Source organism: Peromyscus maniculatus, chromosome 3 (genome assembly GCF_049852395.1).
Source record: "Peromyscus maniculatus bairdii isolate BWxNUB_F1_BW_parent chromosome 3, HU_Pman_BW_mat_3.1, whole genome shotgun sequence".
NCBI lineage: Eukaryota > Metazoa > Chordata > Mammalia > Rodentia > Cricetidae > Peromyscus > Peromyscus maniculatus.
This window is the reverse complement of record NC_134854.1, coordinates 51,822,088-51,842,671: the sequence shown is the minus strand read 5'-3', so window position 1 is coordinate 51,842,671 and position 20,584 is coordinate 51,822,088. Positions and strand designations below refer to the sequence as shown.

Sequence of the window (20,584 nt, the reverse complement as noted above, 5' to 3'; positions counted from 1 at the left end):
AGAACAGACATAGAATTGAGGCACAGACTTGTATGAAAGGTGTTAGGAAGATTAAAGCCTAGGATGAGCTGAGCCTTGCCAAAAATAAGTTAAGGACAACTAAAAGCACCCTTTAATCTATATTTAGAACAAAAAGGGGGAACGTGTAGTCACAGTTGGGGGGAGCAGATGACATAATATGGATATATGACAAAGCAAAATTGCCCAACCTCTATTTTGGTTTTGTCACCCTTATCCAGGGGTATCTTTAAGCTAGGAAATATTGTCTACATACCAAAAAAAAAAAAAAAAAAAAAAGGTGGACAAGAAACTGAGTATCAATTTGACCCATTTATTTGTAGCAGGATTGGGTGGCCTAGAAAATGTCCCCCAATTGAATCTATACTTTTTACTTATTTTCGTGTGTGTGTGTGTGTGTGTGTGTGTGTGTGTGTGTGTGTGTGTAAATTCCTGTGTACCACTGGGGTGCAGCAGCCCATGGAGGCTAGAAGAGGGCATCAGATACCCTAAACCTGGAGTTGCAGGTGGTTGTCAGCCACCACATGGGTGCTGGGAATTGAACCTGGGTCCTCTGCAAGAGCAGCAAGTGCTCTTAACTGCTGAGCCATCTCCCAACCCCAGACTGTTTCTTGAGTGAGGCTTCAAAGAGAAGCAAAGTCTGAAGGTAGAGAGAGGTGAGACTGGAGAAAGGCTGATGCCGGAGGAAGAAGGCGTGAAGGAGGGGAGAAACTTCATTGTCCAAGAAAAAGAGAAAAACTACTGATAGCAACACAAAGAAAGCTGTGGACTGTGAAACCAGAGGCTGAGCAGAGACTGGAGAGTAGAGCAGGTATTGTGTGCCAGGACATGGTCCAGGGGCTAGGACCAGAACACAGTCTCCCTTTGATAGCTGCATCCTTCACGTGAGTAGCGCGTGATCCTCTGGCTCTTCTAATGTGGGAAGTAAGACTTGACTTGCCTGCAGGAACATTGTTAGTGACAGGAACAGTGAGACTTGGCTTTAGGTCTGCATGATGTCACTGCATCTCTCTCATCCATATGCTGAAGAAGGCACAGTCATGTGGAACTCAGGGGATAATAAACTCAAGAGTCTGGCGTGCTCCCTGGGTAAGAAGACAGAAGGACAAAGGAACTGAGGTTTGTGGGAAACAGATAAGTGTAGTGCTCCAACTCCAACTGGTGATAGTTTCACAGAACATGAATCCTAAATCCAAACTGTATGCATTAATGTGTGCAGTTTATTTATTATATCTCAGTTGGACTTCAAGAAACTTGGGCTGGTGTGGGCAAGAGGGCACCATGGCAAGGGGCCTGCTGTGCAAGCCGGAGAGCTCGGTTTGATCCCTGGGACTGGTGTTAACAAGGAAGGAGAGAATCAACTCCACAGAGCTGTCCTCCGACCTCCACAGGTGAACTGTCGTATTTGTGCAGCCATACACATTATAACAATAAGTAATGAAAATTCTAAAACAGCAAAATAGGATGGCCCTGAATTCTCCACCACCCTCATCTTCCTGGGTGTTTGAGTGATGATTGTGCAGCAGCAACATGCCCAGATAAAAGAAACATTTGCTCTTGTTGTCTTTGAAACAGAATCATGTAGCTAGTGTAGGCTAGCCTCAAAATTGCTATGTAGAAAGGATGGCCTTGATAATCCTCCAGCCACCTCCCAAGTGACAAGATTATAGCCACGTGCCTGCCACCAGTCCAAGCCCTTTTGGTTTTGGTTTGGGTGTTTTGAAAGAGTAATGTATGTGTTCCAACAGCTGTCTAGGAAAGCTATTTTAAAAACAAAGTAGAGGGTCTGACAGGGTAGTACATGATTTTAATCTCAGTTCATGGAAAAAAAATGGTAGGCAGATCTCTATGAGTCTGAGGTCAACCTGGTCTACATAGCAAAGTCTAGGACAGCAGAAAGGCTACATAACGCAACTGTTTCAAAAAAAAAAAAAACAAACACCAAAATAATAATAATAATACAACCAAGTGGTAGTGGTGCATGCCTTTAATCCCAGCACTCAGGAGGAAGAAGCAGCCTGGTCTACAGAGCAAGTTCCAGAACAATCAGAGCTACACAGAGACCCGGCCTTGAAAAACCAATAACTATGATGATAATGATGATGATAATGATATTATGACAAACGATAATCCAGAGCCAGGCAGAGTGGTGCATGGCATTAATCTCAGCATTTGAGAGGCAGAGATGGGCAGATCTCTGAGTGTAAGGCCAACCTGGTCTACATATCAAGTTCCAAGCCAGCCAAAGCTACACAATGAGACCTTGTCTCAATAAATAAATAAAATGAATAAACGAAGTAACTGGGCCTAGTGGCAGAGCTATTACTCTTATCTGCTGAAGAGGATAAGGCAAGTGGATAACCAAGTCAAGGCTGACTGCGGTACAGAGTGAGTTTAAAGCCAACCTGAACAACTTAGTAAGGTCCTGTTTCAAAATAAAAAGAAGGAGTTGGGGATTTAGCTCAGTGGTAGAGCACTTGCCTAACAAGTGCAAGTCCCTGAGTTCAGTCCTCAGCTCTGGAAAAAATAAATAAATAATAAATAAATAAATAAACAAATAAATAAAATTAAATTAAATTAAAATAAAAAGAATGGACTGAGTATACAGCTCAGTGTGGTGAAGTACTTGCCTGGCATGCATCAGACCCTAGATTTATTTAATCTCTAGTACTTTAGGAAAAAGAAAACAGTTAGGTACTATGCCTAAATGATCTTTTTGTTTGTTTGTTTTTTCGAGACAGGGTTTCTCTGTGTAGTTTTGGTGCCTGTCCTGGATCTCATTTTGTAGACCAGGATGGCCTTCAACTCACAGAGATCTGCCTGGCTCTGCCTAAATGATCTCCCAAGTGCTGGGATTAAAGGTGTACGCCACCACTGCCCAGCTTGCCTAAATGATCTTGAATATGCCAAAATAATGATGTATTCACAGGGACTGGGACCCAGGGGCAGGTATCTGAAGTATAATTCAAGGAAGGGTGATTTATGCTGCGTTGCTTAAATACTTCCTGCTAAGATTCCTGAGCCTGGGAGAAAGGAAAAGACAAACTCCAGGACAGGGCTGAGTACAGACGCAGAGAACAACCTGTCAGATCTGACAGGAAGATGGGCTGTGTGGAAGATGAAGGTCTCTGAAACAAAAACAATGAGATTGGAAGGTCATTGAAAATGCTCTTTTATCCTTAGAATGAACTAGGTATATTGGGGCATCGGGGTGGGGAGTTCATGAATAAACACTTAGAAAAATGTGCAAGTAGGAAAATAAGTTGGCTTCAACTTCAGAACAATTGGAGCCATAAGAGGAAGGAAGCAATCATAGCATGATGTGAGCTTTGTGTGCATCTCACTTAAACGCTGGCTATTTATTTAAACCAAGAAGAAATAACTATTCTTTTTTTTTTTTTTTTTCTTTTTCTTCGAGACAGGGTTTCTCTGTGTATCTTTATGCCTTTCCTGGAACTCCCAAGACAGGGTCTCACTATATAACTCTGCCTGTCCTGGAACTCATTATGTAGCCCAGGCTGGCCTTGAACTCACAAAGATCCGCCTGCCTCTGCCTCCCAAGTGCTGGGATTAAAGGCGTGCACCACCACCGCCCGGCTAGAAATAACTATTCTTTTTTTTTTTTTTTTGGTTTTTCGAGACAGGTTTTCTCTGTGTAGCTTTGCGCCTTTCCTGGAACTAACTTGGTAGCCCAGCTGGCCTCGAACTCACAGAGATCCACCTGCCTCTGCCTCCCGAGTGCTGGGATTAAAGGCGTGCGCCACCACCGCCCGGCCTTAGAAATAACTATTCTTAAAAGATAGGCTGGGCAGTCGTGGCTGGATCTCTGTGAGTTCGAGGCCAGTCTGGAGAGTGAGTGCCAGGACAGCCAGGACTACACAGAGAAACCCTATCTCAAAAAAAAAAAAAAAATCATAGAAAAAGCAAGCAAGGAGGCTCACCCAAGAAAGCTTGCCACAGAGCCGCACATCCTAAGTTTGATTCCAGAGACCCACATAGTGGAAAGAAAGAACCTGCTCCCAAAAGTTGTCCTCTGACCACACGGGTACTGTGACAGGCATAGGTTCTCTCTCTCTCTCCTCTTTGTCTCTCTCAGCTGAATAAAAGAAACTTCAAAAATTTTAAGAATGGACAGAAAACAAGGGGGCAAAAATGAAAGAGTTAAGTCTTCAGTAGCAGGAAGTCAACAGCTGATGTCCAAATTATTAAGAAACAGCTATATGTAAGTTTTTATTTAGAAATGTAGAGTCAACAGAAAAATGACTACACAAGGTCAAAATAGCTGCCAATAGTCCCAAAGTAGTGGAGGGATCTGGACAACATTCAGTGAAGGGGGATGGGTGGGGCATAGCATTACTAACACCATCTGCTTTTGTCATTAAGAACTATTTCATACCGCTTGATATCTGCGATGATTCATTTTAACTCTCAACTTGATCAGATTACAAAGTATATCATAGGGCAGATTGGGGAGATGACTCCATGGATTAAGGGCTTGCTATTCTAGATGAGGATCTGGATTCAGATCCCAGGAACCCACGTAAAACTGGGCATGGTAACACACACACACACACACACACACACAAATAAGTTTTTTGTTTTGTTTTGTTTTTAAAGTAGGCCCCTAGGGAATTAATAAAACATACCTACCACTGGGTATATTGGTGAGAGGGTCTCCAGAATTGTTTAGCTGAGGAGGGGAAACTGGGCCCCCCATCCCAGTAACTATCCCAGACTGACTAAAAGTGGAGAAGGAGAAAAGCCCATTAAGGACCAGCATCCCTTTTCTCTGCGCTGATGGTGGGAGCCACCTCCAGCACCAGGCCCTCCTCAAAGTGACAAACAGCGAGTTGAAACAAACCCTTACCCCTCAAGCTGCTTTTTTTAAAGCAGGATCGGTCCCATCAAGAAGAGTAGGAATGATATCCTTGTGTTCTCACGATAGAATTGCCATTTTAAAAAAGGCATTTAGGACTCGATGGTTTAATAAAGAAAAGAGGAATTCTCACCAAAATCATTGCGACTCTTCCTAAGAAGGCCCCAGAGGCCTCAGAGGAAGCCAGGAGCTGACCAGGCCCTTGGTAACTGCCACAGAACGGAGGGCACGCGGGGGTGGGGGTGGGGGGGTGCGGAGGTGGGGGTTTTCGTGTCAGTGGCTCTGCCTGAGTAGGAGTCCCAGTACCAGGCCGAAGTTTGTTCTTGGGCTTGTCAGGACCCAGATGGCTGAGTCCACGCTCGGTTTCCCTGGGTCTAGGGCAGGGCAGAGAATTGACACCGCCCAGTTCCCAGTCGAGCTGACACCGGTCTCCAAGCACAGTGAGCTCTTGGTTGAAGAAGGTAGGTCTGCTCTCTAAGGAAACCCAGCAATTTGCTTAAGGGGTAGCGGGTCCTGAGGGAGGTTGGGGAGCGGCTCAACTGAGCTAAGATTACTCCTGCCTCCACAGCAGACAATGCGGGAGACCAAAAGCGATAGACAAGGATTGCTGACTCGCTAAGGTTCCGGTCTTCCAGAATAATGCCCTCTTACTCCGGAAGTGAGTTCCCCAACTGGCTGACCTGCTGCACACTGAATCAGACAGGAAGATCCCTGTAAATGCCCCTTGCTTGCTTAAATACTCACAACGGGGGTATCTGTTTAGAGAACCATGATAGACTTCTGAAAAGAAACCAACCCAGCACATACCCCACACACAGAAGCTTCTGTGAAGACACACAAAAAAGACACCAAAGGAAAGTCAATGGTGTACAAAAGGACTAACATGAAAAACCAACACGAGAAAGAACCGCTCTTCCTGGGAAAACTTGATTCAGGCTGGATGTGATAGCTCGGGTCTTTAATCCCAGCACTACCGGGAAAGCTGAAGCAGGCCGATCTCTCTGAGTCCTAGGCCAGCCTGATCTACACAGTGAACCAGCCAAGGCTGCAGAGCGAGAGACCCTGTCTGAAAACAACAACAAAAACGAATTAAAGAACATAAAAGTGTCTTTCCTTAATTCTAATGAATAGTCTCAGAGAAACTTAAGAAACTTCAAGCAACAGGAACAAGCTGGTACGGAAGAGGCTCTCCTCAGCTCCTCATAGCTCCTCCTCCAAGGCACTGGGAAACCTGAAGTGTGACAGCCAAACATTCTGTTTGCAAGCAGTGAACAGTTCACTAAAGAATGAGCAGAGCCAAGGACCAAAAAGGTGGTGTGGGGGTGGGGAATTGGCTCTAGAGGCCGAGTGCTTGCTTAGCGCCCAACGGCCCAGGTTCAGTCCCCAGCACGGTGTACCCCAATTGTAATGACTCAGGCCTGTAATCTGTGGAGGGAAGGCAGGAGGATCAGACGCTCAAGGTCAGCCTTGGCTGTATAGATTGGACTAAATGAGCGTCCATCTCAAAACAAACAAATAAGTAAGATGGTGATTTGGAAGAGAAAAACGTAAAATGTTTCCAGAACATAATGCAAACGTGGAAGGAAAAGGGAAATACAAATTGTGACATGAGGTTGGGGTTGGGGGCTGGAGAGACGCCTCAGTAGTCAAGAGCTCTGGCTGTTCTTCCAGAGGTCCCGGGTTCCATTCTCAGCACCCACAGGGAAGTTCACAACCATCGGTGGCTCCAGTTGCAAGCAATCCAGTGCCCTCTTCTGTCCTCCACAGGCACCAGGCACACGTGGTGCACAGACATATATAATTTTTTTTCAAGTTGAGACATAGAAAGGCCAGCATCCATAATTAAGATTCTACAAGGAAAGCGATAGGAAAAGGAGTGAATCCAGTAACTCTGGAATATGGCCTGGGGAGACAGCTCAGAGGGCAGAAAGCCTGTTGCGCAGCATGAGGACCTGAGTTTGGATCCCCAACACCCAAGTTAAAAAGTGGAGTGTGGTATCGTGGGTTTCTAACACCGGTAATCTCACTGGCCATCCAGCCCAACCAAATCTGGGAGCTTGGATTCGCTGAGAGGCCCTGTCTCAAAAAGTAAGATGGAAAATAGCTGAGAAAGACATGTAGACCTCTGACGTACACACACACACACACACACACACACACACACACACACCTATGTGCATAAGAACATAAAGACATACATAAAGAAAAAAAATGTCCCTAGTAAAAAAGTCCAATAGTAAAAAGGTCCCTAAGCTTAAGCATGAAATGAGTAATTTTACCACAAATGGGTCTACTATATTCCAAGAACAATGTATTGACAACACAGCTAGATTAGAAACTCAAAACCATAGAGACAAAATGATAGAGGGCCAATGAGATGCCTTGGCAGGTTAAAGGTGCTTGCCGACAGGCCAAGCTGAGTCATCTGACCTCTTCTGACCTCCGGCACTGATACACATACACACCTGAAGGTACTCCACTCATACTCATAAAATAATCATAAATAAATCTTCAAAAAGAAAGAAAAACAATTTTCAGAAATTTTTAAGGACTCCAAGAAAGACAGCAGCGTGAAGTTTCCAGAAGCAATGACACAAAACCAGGCATGGTGGCGTATGCTTGTAATTCTACTGGGGAGGTAGACTATCAGGGGTCATCCTTGGCTACATAGAGAATTGAGGCCAGCCTGAGCTACATGAGACCCTGTCCAAAAAATGGAGGAGGAAGAAGAGAAATGGGACCTGAGAATGATCAAGAAATAAAGGCAGATAAAAAGGAAACGGGGACTTGAGTGTGGTGACTGTCATGGGAGCGTTGTGGAGCTTGAGGCAGGAACATCTCAAGTTTGAGGCCAGCCTGGCTGAGGGGAGGGTGGGGCAGGATTATTACTACTACCATGTCCTGTCCTCTGGTTCTTTTCTGGGAGCTAGAGATGCAGCAGTTAACTCTCAGTAAAATAAACTCTGTGTGGGTCTGTGGAGCTCTGTGTGGGTCTATCCTTTAGCAGGATATATGGGGGGGGGGGGTTATAGTAAATAATTTAAATGTGTGGGATATGCTATGCATATATAACATTGCCAATGAAACAGAAATCTAACACTGTGGTACCAAAATCCTCAGACTTCACCAGATCTCCAATCAGACTGCCACTCTTGGCAGTGGACATTGACAAAATATAGTCACGGCTCACCACTGTGGCACACACGTATAATCTAGCACTGGAGAGAGAGAGCTGGGAAGATGGGGAGCTCCTGGTCATCGTAGCTAAAGGATGAATTCCAGGCCAGCCCGGGCTTCACTGTTACCAGTGGTGTGGTTGAAAGCGTAGGAAGGGTGAGATTTTCTTTTTTTCTTAATTTGTTAAGGATATATTTTAAAGTTACATTTCTCTGTCTCTGTCTCTCTCTGTGTGTGTGTGTGTGTGTGTGTGTGTGTGTGTGTGTGTGTGTGTGTGTGTGTACGCAAGTACCTTAGCATAGGGGAGACCAAGAGATAACTTATAGGAGTCAGTTCTCTCCTTTTTCCCTCCACCATGTGGGTCTTGGGATCAAACTCAGATCCCCAGGCTTGTCAGCAGGAGCCCTCACCCACTGAGCAGTACCTCACCAGCCCAACAATATGTGTTTTATACTAGCCTGAACAGTCCTTGCCTGTTTTGTTTTCTGCTTGTCTCATTTTGTAAATATTGTTGAAAATAATTTTGTCATACACAAAATAATTTTAATATCTACTTGGAGCTGGGGACACAGCTCATTTGGTAGATGCTTGTGAGGGTATTCCTCTGTTTTGATTGCTATGTTAAGGCACATAATCATTTTTCTACTGTGCATATCCCTTCCCATAATGAATCTGATTTTAATCATACGCACACCCAATTATGCACAGGCATAAGATCCGGTTTTGCCTTACTGTGCATGCACCCAAAACCAGTTCAGGCTGGATTAGCCTTTCTATTTTTTGTACCAGGATACATTGAGACTACATCTGAATAGAAACTGTCTAAATTTATTAGGGGCATAGAAACTTGTCCCATTGTTCAGAGAGGGTGTGCTCATAGGCTGACGAAGTGCTGAGTGCATTGTTGAGAACAGAGTGTGCACACAGCCCATGCAGCTAAAGGAGCGGGGCCACCAAGTGCATTATTAGAAGACTGAGGTGTGCATAAACCAATCCAGGCAGAGTCCCAGGTTGCTAAATATCCCCTGTGCTTGTCTTCCTCAACCTGAGACTCTGTCTCGCAATAAACAAATCTCATTTGAACGTTTAAGTAGATCATAACTTAAGTTCTGGGAGTTCTAGATGATTTGTTTATGTATTTAATTTTGGCAACTCTGGAGATCAAGGCCAGGGAGGGAAGGAGAAGGGAGAGGAGGGGAGGGGAGGAGAGAGGAAGAGAGGGAAGTAGAGGGGAGAAAAGAAATATCAAATTAAGTAACGAAAATATATATCAGCTTAGAATGATAAAGGAAGTCAATTTGGGAATCGGCAAGATGGCTTAGCAAATAAAGGCACTTACCATCAACCCTGGCAGCCTCAATTCTAGCTTCAGAGCCCCAATGGTAGGAAAAAACTAACTCCTCCAAGTTGTCCTCTGAGACACACACACACACACACACACACACACACACACACACACACACACACACACAAAATATTTTTAAGTCAATTTTTGTTGGCTACATACTTTTTTTTTTTTGTTGTTTTTTTGTTTTTTTCGAGACAGGGTTTCTCTGTGTAGCTTTGCGCCTTTCCTGGAACTCACTCTGTAGACCAGGCTGGCCTGGAACTCACAAAGATCCACCTGCCTCTGCCTCCCAAGTGCTGGGATAAAAGGCGTGTACCACCACCGCCCGGCTGCTACATACTTTTTATTGCATTTTCATATGGCAGGTTTGCACACCTTTTGTGGGGCCAGGAGTTTTGCTATGATGCCCATCCTGATATCAAACTCACCCTTTCCTATCCCAACCTTCCAAGCAGGTGGGAGAAATACCTTTTTTTTTGTTGTTGTTGTTTTGTTTTCTTTTTTAATAGGGAATGGCAAGGTAACTCAGTCTCTCCATTATGCTTGATTTTTTAACGTATTATTTATAACTTGGAAAAGTTTCCATTCCACAAATCATTAGACAAATATTTATGATTATTATTAAATTCTAGAAATAGCTTTACTTAGCTATTTCATATCTGAGCTGTAAGATTCCAAGGAAATTCCAATTTTCTTCTGTGGAAGCTAATTGCAATTGCTCTGAACTAAAGACATAATATAACCATGACCATTTCTTGTGGTCTTTATTGCTGTCATCATTGAACTGACTTTCTAATATGTTTATGTGACTCACTCTTCTCGGGCTGAGCTATCAGAAGTTTAAACCCATTTTTTATTTTCTTTGAAGTGTATTTCCTTTTTATAGTGTGTGTGTGTGTGTGTGTATATGTGTGTGTGTGTGTGTGTTCAAAAGACAACTTGTGATAATTGATGTTTGTTTGTTTGTTTGTTTGTTTCATCCGCCGTGTAGGTCCTGGAGATTGAACCCAGATCGTCAGCAAGTGCCGTTACCCAACAAGCCACCTTGCCAGCCCATATTTATGTATATATAAATGTAGGTGTGTGTTTTGGGACAGGGTTTCAGTGTTTAGCCAAGCTGGCCTTGAACTTGACATTGACATTGAAGCTCCTGCTTCAGCTTCCCAAGTGCTGGGGCTGCAGGAATGCACCACCACGCTTCACTCAAACGCATTCAAAGTCATCTAGATACAAATTAAGGTTCTATCCTGTCTTGTATTTATACTGAGATGCTCAAAGCATTTTCTAAATTGCAGCTAAAATAATATATTCCAGGACTAGGGATATAGGTCATTTGGCAGTATTTGCCTAGCATGTACAAGACTCTGAATTTGCTCTCTAGCACCACACAAACAGTGTGGTTATGAATGCCCATAATCTTTTTTTTTTTTTTTTTTATTTTACAATACCATTCAGTTCTACATATCAGCCACAGGTTCCCCTATTCTCCCCCCTCCCACACCCTCCTCTTACCCCCAGCCTACCCCCTATTCCCACCTCCTCCAGGGCAAGTCCTCCCCCGAGGACTGCGATCAACCTGGTAGACTCAGTCCAGGCAGGTCCAGTCCCTTCCTCCCAGACTGAGCCAAGTGTCCCTGTAATGGTCCCAGGTAAGTTTATTAAGGTACACAATATTTTGGTGAACACAATACCACCACATCTCCTCTCTTTTTGTCTAAAATTAAAAAAGCTTATAACTAATACAAGAAAAACTATCCAATAAGCATATACAATATATACAGCGAAAATTACATTAATGATGTCTAGTCCATTAACATGGCACATGTCTTTAGTTCCAGCACTCGGGAGGCAGAGGCAGGCAGATCTCTGTGAGTTCGAGGCCAGCCTGGGCTACACAGAAAGTTCCAGGACGGCCAGGGCTACGTAGAGACACCCTGTCTCGAAACACCAATAAAAACTTGTTTCTCCTTTGTTGTTCACGTAGTTCACCTCAGGTCACGCACTCTTGCCCTGCACGTTTATTTCATCCAAACAGGCGGGAAGGCGAACCCCCAGTCTCTACTGCAACAGTGCTCCCCCGCAGATTTGTGTTTATTTAGCACACGTGTAGGGGGTACACATGTTACAGCACAGATGTGGAGATCAGAGGAAAGCTTGGCAGAGTTGGTTCTCCTTCCTCTACATGGCTTCCGGGGATGCCGTCAGTCTTGCACAGCACGCATTTTTGTTATTTTGTTGTTATTTATATAGTTACTTACTTTATGTGTCTGTATGTCTGAGTGTATGTATACATACCACGTGCATGCAAGAGCCTGTGGAGGTCAGAAAAAGTGCCGGCTCCCCTGGAACTAGAGTGACAGACCGTTGTGAGCCGCCATATGGATGATGGAAACCGAACCCAGGTCCTCTGCCAGAGCAGCAAGCTAACCACTGAGCAATCTCTCCAGCCCATGAGCACGCGTTTTTACCTGCCAAGTCATCTTGATGGCTCACGACTTCATCAAGTTCGTGAAACCCAATGGTTAAGATTATCAAGAGTTTGGGGAGGCAATTATTAAACACTACCATTTGAAAACTTTAAATTACATGCTTATAATTAAATGATACAAAAGATACATTTTTAAAGATAAGTACCCCAAACATATCACTTCCACATTATTTCACTGTATTTAACTATAACCTTGCTCTTGGGTTTATTTACTTCTCTTTAGAATGGAGATGCTTCAGAATGGTGTGCTGCCCTTCCTAACCCCTCATTAGTGATCTCACAATGACAGTTTGGAATAGTCCATGGTAGAACTATTTACACCATGGGGATTGGCAAACCTGATCATAAATATTTATTGATTGTATCAGTTTGTTTTCCGTTGCTGTGATAAAACACTGGCCAAAAGCTAGCTGAGGAGGAAAGCACTTATTTTATCTCCTAGGGTACAACCCATCACGAAGGGATGCCAAAGCAGGAACTCCAGGCAGGAGCTGAAGCAGAGGCCGTGGAAGAATGCTGTCTTGCTCCCTCCACCTGCTCTTTTATAACATCCACAATCAAATGTCCACCCACAGTAAGCTGGACCCTCCCACATCCATCATTATTCAAGGAAATGCCCCAAAGGCCAATCTAATGGAGGCATCCTCTCAGATGAGGTTCCCTCTTCCCAGATGACCCACGCTTGTGTCAGGCTGACCACAGCTAACCAACGCACGTGTATACCCCCTGGTAGCCAACTGCTCTGGGACAGCTAACAATGGCATAACTCTAGACAGATCCTCCTGCAAACTATAGAAACATGTTGCATAAAACCTAACCAAGCCAGGCGGTGGTGGCACATGCCTTTAATCCCAGCACTCGGGAGGCAGAGCCAGGCGGATCTCTGTGAGTTCGAGGCCAGCCTGGTCTCCAAAACGAATTCCAGGAAAGGCGCAAAAAGCTACACAGAGAAACCCTGTCTCGAAAAACCAAAAAAAAAAAAAAACCTAACCAAAACGATAGTTGCTCCAGTTGCCCTTAGCTGGATGTCCACAGTGCCTTTTGTTATTCCAATCTCACTCAACTGTGGGATAGGTGGTGTAGAAAGGGAGTCGGAATGGAGTTTTACACAATTTCCATTCAAATGTTTTGAAACAATTTCCTTTTACGTTTCATTTAGAGAGAGTGCATGTATGCATGCACGCATGCACACATGTCATGGTTTGTGGGTGGAGGTCAGAGGGCAACCTATGTTCTCTCCATCTAACATGTGGGCCCCAGGGATCTCAGGTCCTTAAGCTTGGTGGCAGATGATCCTGCTGATCCATATCTCCAGCCCAGAAACAATTTTAAGTAGCGCAATGTATACACATTGTTAGTCCCCGCCTAGGGCACTAGGAGATGCCTCAGTAAATCTAGGGCCCTGATAACTAGGTTTCATTTACTTCATGATACACTTCTCCCTGTTCTGGAACCTCAGGAGCGTCTACTGACCCCTCAGTGGTTCCCACAGGAGTGGAGGCACAATGGAGTGGGAGAGAGCTTGTGCTAGACACACTTCTCTGTGTTCACTTGGTGGGCTCTCAGGGTACATACACTTTCTCTGTCCATTCTTCCTCGTGTTCCTATGTGAAAGGAATTGCCCCTATGGCTTCTCTTTCTTACCCTGAGAGGCCCTCATCCTTCTTAGAGACTATACTCTCAGTCTCTTGTCTTAACACTAATTTTTCTAAAATTTTATATGCATTGGTGTTTTGCCTGAATGTATGTATACGTGAAGATGTCAGATTCTCTGGAACCGGAGTTACAGACAATTGTGATCGGCCGTGTGGATGCTGGAAATTGAACCCCGGTCCTCTGGAAGAGCAGCCAGTGCTCCTAACCTCTGAGCCATCTCTCCAGCCCAAAGGTTTTGCTTGTTTGTTTGCCTGCTTGCTTTGTTTTGTTTTAGTACTAGAAAAGAAGGTAAATAAATATAAGCCGGGCAGTAGTGGCATATGCCTTTAATCTCAGCACTCCAGAGGCAGAGGCAGGAAGATCTCTGAGTTCGAGGCCATCCTGGTCTACAGAGAGAGTTCCAGGACAATCAGAGCTACACAGAGAAACCCTGTCTCAAAAAACAAAAAAACAAACAAACAAAGGAAGGTGGTAAATACAGCAGTGAGCATTTCAAAAGCTATCATTCTTCAATGAAACTATGATGCGGAAATCCATCTAGAATAATGATCAAGGTCAGCACCACATTGGGAATTTGCAAAGAAGCTAATTTCAAATTAAAGTGACAGTACTGTCCAGAAGTGGCATTATCTTCTCCCGAAAGAGCCCTCCAAAACCCAGTGCATTCAAAGGGAACTCGGTCGTCTAAGGACCACGTCCAAGCAGAAGCTGGAAATCTACTCTACAGATAAGTGCATACAGGGTAAGCTGTGTGTGTGTGTGTGTGTGTGTGTGTGTGTGTGTGTGTGTGTGTGTGTGAGAGAGAGAGAGAGAGAGAGAGAGAGAGAGAGAGAGAGAGAGAGAGACAAAGAGACAGAGAGCATATGGTACATGGGCTTACATGTGCCTATGAAGGCCAGAGATCAGGTATCTACATTGATTGCTCTCCACCTTATGTTTTGAGACAAGGTCTCTCACTGAACCCAGAGTTCACCAGTCAGCTAGGCTGGCTGGCCAATGAAACGCACTCGCAGCCCCCCATGCTGGGATTATAGATACTCGCCACCATGCCTGGCTGAACTATGTCCTCAGACTGACACAGCGGGCACTTTACTGACTGAGCTCTCTCACCGGTGCCCAGATAAGGTTTGTTTTCAAATTACAACTATTTATGTACATGTGCATGTGCGTGTGTGCGTGCGTGCGTGCGTGCGTGCATGTGTGTGCGTGTGCGTGTGTACAGGTATGTATGTGACATGGTGCTCAGGTGGAGGTCTGGGGACAGCTTGCAAGAATTGGTCTCCCCTTGCACCGTGGGGTTCCACAGATCAAACTTAGATCACCAGGCTTAGCGGCAGGTACCTTTTACCACTTACCCATCTTGCTGCATGGTAAGTTTTTTTAATAAGATGATGTCCAGAGCTGTGTCTAAAACTAGTCTCAATAGCCCTAGCCAGTCTTTTACATAAACAGTGTCATCCGGAATGAATTGCCACTCAAGGTCTACTTCACAACCTAGAGTGACTGTTAAGTACTTTTCCTTTACATTCTTATCTGGAAAAGATCTGACATGATTGAAAGACAAAACAAAAACAAAAATTCCCTAAGAGCCAAGATTTGAAATTGAAGGAAAAAAAAAAAATCTACAGATCTCAACATGAAATGATCCAAAATAGGCAATTTAATTTTCACATCTTTTGGAAAAATACTGAGTCATATTGCCCACCCACATCTTGCAAAAATAACAGAAATTCAGTAATTCAAGCAAGATACACTCTGTCATTGTCTGAAGCAAACACTTGAGTCATTCCGGAAAATGAGGAGCGAAGTCTCTTCAGTGACCAAAGTTTAGGTTCCATATCCCGAGGAAAATTTTGCAAGGCGTTCTTTTCGGTCCCAACCGTATGTTTTTTTTTTCTTGAACCACAGATACCTCCGAGCCAGATACTGTCCCCTTTCATGAGAACAACGACTGTCATGTGTTGAACAGACTCCGGTGAATGGGCTGTGTCATTCACTCAAGCAAAGCCCCGCGCCAAGTCTGACCGGCAGTGATTAGGACTCCATCAACCGTCCTTAGGGAGCAGGCCCAATAGCCCAGGACAAAGGCTGGGAAAGGCTCCTACAGGCCCGGCAAGCCGCAGGACAGATGGGGGCCACACCTCCTGGCTCTCCCAGCTCCCCTCCTCCTGCACACGGGCCTCCTTTCTGTTCCCCACCGCGGCAGCCTAGCCCTGCCCTCTCATTGTTCTCTCTGCCCTCCTGATCCCAGGAGCGCCTTTCTTTCTCCCTACAGGCTGCCAGGGGTTTCCTGTACATCATCGCGTAGCCGTATCCAGGGGCAGAAACAGCTCCCTTCATGTTTGTCCCGTGGAAAAATGAAAACAAAAACAAAAGGAATTCTGCAGAAGCCGTCCCGAGCCTGTCGGTCTGGAGGGAGCAGACCTGGCCTTCTCCTTCTTCCATGAAGCACTCTGGTGCCTCGGTTTCTCCACTCTCCATCACTCTCCAAACCCTGTGTTGTAATTTGCATCATCTGCATGGTTCCCAGAATGTAGCCTCCTGGCTACTGAGCGAGGTCCTGATGCTCACTCTCACAGCCCCAGACAGACAGCAGTGACATCCATTCTCTTAGAATACTTGGTTGATGGTCACAGCACACACACACACACACACACACACACACACACACACACACACACACCATTGTCTCTGTGTTTATCACAACCAAATCTGCCAGGCCGTTTCTCTTCAGCCCCTTCACCTGATGTCTTTGCTGACTCCTCCCCAGACAGGAACCCGATTAAGTTGGCCTAAGCAGGCGCATCTAGCTGTATAAAATGCTCTCACACACCCTCACCCATCTCTCTGTTGGTTGAAGTCTCTTACAGCAAAACTCAGGGCCAGCTCCTCCATAAAGCCCTAATGAGTTTCTTCAGCAGGGAGATCTCATGGTGCTTCCCTGGAGTTTCTCATCCTACCTGACCAACCGGATTGTCCTGGATAGAGACCGCTAATTAATTTTGCTATCCCTACAAAATCCTTTCAGGCAAGCTTCTATCTCTGAGCTATATCTCCAGCCCCAGGCACATAACCTTTCCAATGTGATACTGTGCTTGTCATTTAATCTGGGTCATTTTTTTGTATCTTTAATGTCTATATTTATCAAGTTCATTCTTTCCTGCATTTTTAAGTATATGAAATATATTTACTATATTAATTCTGAGTCTGATTCTACTGATTCATTTTTCTTCTCAACATGGGTCATATTTTCTTGTGTGTGTGTGTGTTTCTTTGCCAGGTAATAATTTTTTAAAGCAAAATTTTAAATTTATTTAACTTCATTTTATGTGCATTGGTGTGAAGGTATCAGATCCCCTGGAACTGAAGTAACAGACAGATGTCAGCTACCATGTGGGTGCTGGGAATTGAACCTGGGTCCTCTGGAAGAGCAGCCAATGCTCTTAACCACTGAGCCATCTCTCCAGCACCTCCCCTCCCTAATAATTTTGTTTGGAGGCTAGACATTGTGGCTTTTACATTATTGGGTTAGGATTGGGTGTTTCTTTTATTATTTTTATACTTAAATTACTTAAAAATAGTCTGAATCCTTGAGACTTGTTTTTAAGCTTTGTTAATTATTTTTTTCTTTAAAAACTGTTATTTCATGTGTGGGGTGGTTTTCCTACATGTATGTCTGTGCACTATGTCTTTGCCTTGCACCTGCAGAGGTCAGGAAAGGGTGGTGGAACCCCCAGGAACTGGAGTTACAGACAACTATGAGCTGCCATGGGGGTGCTGGGAATCAAAACTCTTGAAGAGCAGCCAGTGCTCTTACCCCTGAGCGAACCCTCCAGTCCCTTAAGTTTTGTTTAGCAGGTTCCGAACAGCCTAAAGACAGAGGTACTTCAGACCCAGCACTTAGATATGCCGCTCTAAGGTCCCTTCTCTGTGGCCCACACTTCCTCTCCTGCAGGCAAAAGCAAAAACTAAACCAGTTCCAGTTCCCAGCTCTGGAGCGGGTTCTTCCTCTTTTGCAATGATTTTCACCAGACTTTGGATGTGTCCTCATGTGTAAGCACTGATCAGAACTCTCACAGGAAGAGTCATGAGAAGTCCTCTACAGATCTCGTGATCTTCAGAACACGCACACATGCGTGCAAGCATGCACGTGAGCACACACCACCTCATTTCTACACTCGTGAGGCTTTCCTCTCTCTGTTATTCAACTCCGTTATTCCAGCCCACTTTGGGCACCTCAAAACCTGAAGACTGATTCCTCGACTCAAGGACGCACAGCTCCACTTGTCCTGTCATCATCCTCCCCCCCACACACATACATATGCATGTGCACATACACACACACACACACACACACACACACACGCATGTGCACGCGCACACATACATACACACATGCACACACACATGGACACACACATACACACACACACACACACACACACACACACACACACACGCCTGAAAATCTTCAATCCCCAGAACCTACAATGGAAACAGAAAAGGAACTCCTCCACACGTATGGCATAGTACACGTGTGTGCACACCCAAACACACACAGGCATTGATTAAGAGATAAAATTAGATCTAAATTAAAGATAAATTTTATTTTTCTAATTTTAAAATTAATATTCTTATCACAGAAAATAACTGCAGAAGGGGGAAACAGTTTATATGGCTCTCATCAGTTTGCTGTGCAATATTGCTTTCTTTATGAATGCCTGTATAGAAATGTATTTAATAGTAGTAGCAGTATTGCTTACTGAATGTGGGCTAGGGTTGTTTTAGTTGTTGTTGCTTTTTTTGTTTGTTTCATATTTTATTTATTTGTTTGTAAGTTTGGAGACTGGATCTCACTGTCTAGTCCTGGCTGGCCTGGAACTCACTGTGTAGTCCAGGCTGGCTTCAAACTCACAGAGATTCTCCAGCCATTTTGTTTTTTTGAGACAGGGTCTCATGTAGAGCTGAACTCACTATGTAGCCAAGAATGTGCTTGAACTTCTGATTCTCTGTCTTCATTTCCCGAAAGTTCTCAGATTGCAGGCATGTGCTACCATAATACAGTTCACGTGGTGCTGGGAACCAAACCAAGACGTGCTGCATGCTAGGCAAACACCACGGACGAGCTATGTCCCTGGCCCATGTTTTTTGATTAGCATATAATACATGGGCTTTATGATGACATTTTCATGCATACTTTGTTATTGTTGATACTCCTCAATCAACACTTCCACTTCCAGCAATCCCCTTTCCACTTGGATGTCACAGTAATTTTTGAAGATTTATTATTTATTTATTTATTTATTTTATTAAGTGTATGAATGGTTTTCCTGCACACACGTATGTGCATGCATGTATGTGTGCTATGTGAGTGCCTGGTGCCTTGGAGGTCAGAAGATGCAGACAGATCCCCTCAATCCCATACAGCTGGGGTTACAGACCCTTGTGAGGCACCATGTTGGTATTAGGACCCGAACCTGGGTCCTCTGCAAGAACAGCAAGTGCTCTCGACCACTGGGCCATCTCTGCAGCCCCTCACGGCGCATTAAACAGACCCTTGCAGTAAATCTCAGTGAGCTGGTGCTGCTGGGGTAGGAACCACACAAGAATTCTCAGCGATTTCCCTCTACTCCTAAGTGGGAAACCAGAGCGACTTGGCAGGGAGAGGGAGCGATTCGCACCCAGGCTTTAAGACACACCTTGAGGAGCTCCAACAGTAAAGCCTGATGAAATGTGAGCCCAAACCTGACCCGTTTTTGAGGAGTGTGCTGCAGGCCGTAAAGCCTCTGGAAATCCCCAGGGTAAAAATGACTCGCAGGCTAGATGGCGCTGGAAAAGGAACCTTGTCACACCCAAGTGAGTCTAGTGGGAAGTGGCTCTGGAAGGAGGGGAGACCGGTCTGAGGGGTCGGTGGAGCCAGCCTTCCTGGCGCTCTGTCACACCTACTGTGGTGGGAAAGGAGGCTCCGATATAACTCCTCAGCCTCACGGCTAAATGCCCTGCGCTCCCTCCTCGCTCTGTGCCCCGCTCACCCGAATGTATGAACACCGTGATAGAAGATTTCTGAGGAGCCGGATCTTTTTCCGGGAAGTTCTGTGCTTCCATCATGGATTCACCCCAGCAGAGCATTTTGGGAGTGCTGCCCACCTGGGGGTCTGAAAAATGTGGTTGCAGGGACTGTGGAAGGTAGTTCAAGGGTCAACCAGTGGAAATAGAAGAAACCATCTTGTGACAAAAACCAATGATTCTCTGAAAAATACAGGAAAGAGAGAGAGGGAAGGAGACAGAGGGAAGGGCAAAGGGAGAGGGGTCTGGAGGAGAGGAACGGACGAGATAACAGCGTGTCCTCCTGCACCACGGCTGGAAGGACACAGCCAAGCCGCTCAAGCCGAACAGGCTCAGTCAGAGACGGAAGGAAATGTTAAAATGGATAACGCGGGGCCTCATTCCTGCTGATGGGGCCAAGGCCGCTGCTTCCTGCCTGAGTCTCTTCTCAGGCATGGAAGGCAGCCAGGATGCTCCAGGATTCAGTGCCGAGGCTTGGTGTGTTAGAGACTAGAGTTCGCACCCCAGCCCTAACGACTGACATCAGTCTGACCTTGAGACGGCAGGGTGTGACCAGCTCAACTTCCTAAGGCTGGGGAACGTAGCTCGTTTGGTAGAGTGCTTGCCTGGTCTTCACAAAGCCCTCGGTTTGACTCCCCAGCACCACGTAAACCAGACATGCCAGCACACACCTGTGATCTCAATACTTGGGAGGTAAGCACAAGAGAATCAGACTATATCATGAGTTCCAGGCAATCCTGGGCTACATGGAACTCTGTCTCAAATAGAAAAAGAAGAAGAAGAAGACACTGTGTTTGGAGTTGTAGTTCACGTGTCTGGCATATGCAAGGCCCGGGGATCCATCCCAGCAACGCTCTCACACACAGTGAAGATATGGTGATTGTATTGGCTGGTTTCTTGTGTCAACTTGACACAAGCTGGAGTCATCAGAGGAAGGAGCCTCAGCTGAGGAAAT

The 20,584-nt window shown here is 45.1% G+C and overlaps 2 long non-coding RNA genes across 2 annotated transcripts; one reads left to right on the top strand and one right to left on the bottom strand.

Annotated features, from left to right (window-relative positions):
* Positions 1-406: 406 nt before the first annotated feature.
* On the bottom strand, positions 407-5,093 carry LOC121827935 (uncharacterized). The gene is made up of 2 exons (XR_006070275.2): positions 4,886-5,093; positions 407-1,103 (listed from the first exon to the last, which is right to left on the bottom strand). It is a non-coding gene; the product is annotated as an uncharacterized LOC121827935 (long non-coding RNA).
* A 33-nt stretch (positions 5,094-5,126) lies between these two features.
* On the top strand, positions 5,127-11,048 carry LOC121827936 (uncharacterized). Its single transcript, XR_013049742.1, has 3 exons — positions 5,127-5,355; positions 8,015-8,227; positions 10,411-11,048. It is a non-coding gene; the product is annotated as an uncharacterized LOC121827936 (long non-coding RNA).
* The last annotated feature ends 9,536 nt before the right edge of the window (positions 11,049-20,584 follow it).